Raw genomic sequence first — 1,002 nt, forward strand, 5'->3', positions numbered from 1 at the left:
AACTCCAGTCGGGAGAAGGGGGCAGAGCTGAGGCAGCCATTGGCCCTGGTGCTCACAGGAGTGGCTCATTCCCACCCCTTCCTCTGCCCTCCTCTCATCATTGCAAACCCCACTTCCCAACCTCCACTTCCTAGAAAATCTTCCTGACAATAAAATCTGGGGTGCGTCTCCCTGGGGAGAAATGTGGGTTTGTTTTTTTGTTTTTTTCAATTATAAGCTCCAGGCCAGCTTTGTTCCAAAAGCCTTTCTAGTTTCTCAAATGTAACAATGGATATTTTTTAATGTATTGAATATACTAAGGAGTTTTCTTCCATAGCAGGTCGCCATGCTTTCCAAAGGTTAAAATTACCTTCTGTGATTTTAGGATATTTTAAAATATAACATGCGATGCAAAAAGAAATGAGAGGGATGGAATTAACCCTCATGAACCACTGATGCTTAGTAGATTCCGCTCAGTTATTCTGTACTGACTGCCTTGTTCAGTGCTCACAATGGCCCAATATGGCGGATGCTCTTACGTAGTAAAGAAACTGTCATACACTTAAATACGCAGTTTTCCCCAAGCCAAACAGCTAATATGTAGCAGACTGGGAGTGTGACCTTGATCATACAACTCCAAGATGGTGTGAATTGTCTTAGTCCATCCGGGGTGCCATAACAAAGTACCTTATAAAAAAATTTCTAAACAACAAAGTAACATAAACAAAACACATTTATTGCTCACAGCTCTGACGGCTGGGAGGTCCAAGGTAAAGGCACCAGTACATTTCATGCCGACTGAGGGCTCGTTCATCATAGACAGCATCTTCTCTGTGTTTCCCATATGCTGGAAGAAAAGAACAACCTTGCTCAGGTCTCTTTTACAATTTCATTTACGAAGCAGACCCCTCATAGCCTAATTATTTCCCAAAATCGCCACATCTTAAGACCACCACATTGGAGACTAGACTTCACCTATGAGTTTGTATGTCGGGGGGTGGGGACATTAAGATCATGGCATGG

This window comes from Propithecus coquereli, unplaced genomic scaffold (assembly GCF_000956105.1).
Source record: "Propithecus coquereli isolate 6110/MARCELLA unplaced genomic scaffold, Pcoq_1.0 Scaffold864, whole genome shotgun sequence".
NCBI lineage: Eukaryota > Metazoa > Chordata > Mammalia > Primates > Indriidae > Propithecus > Propithecus coquereli.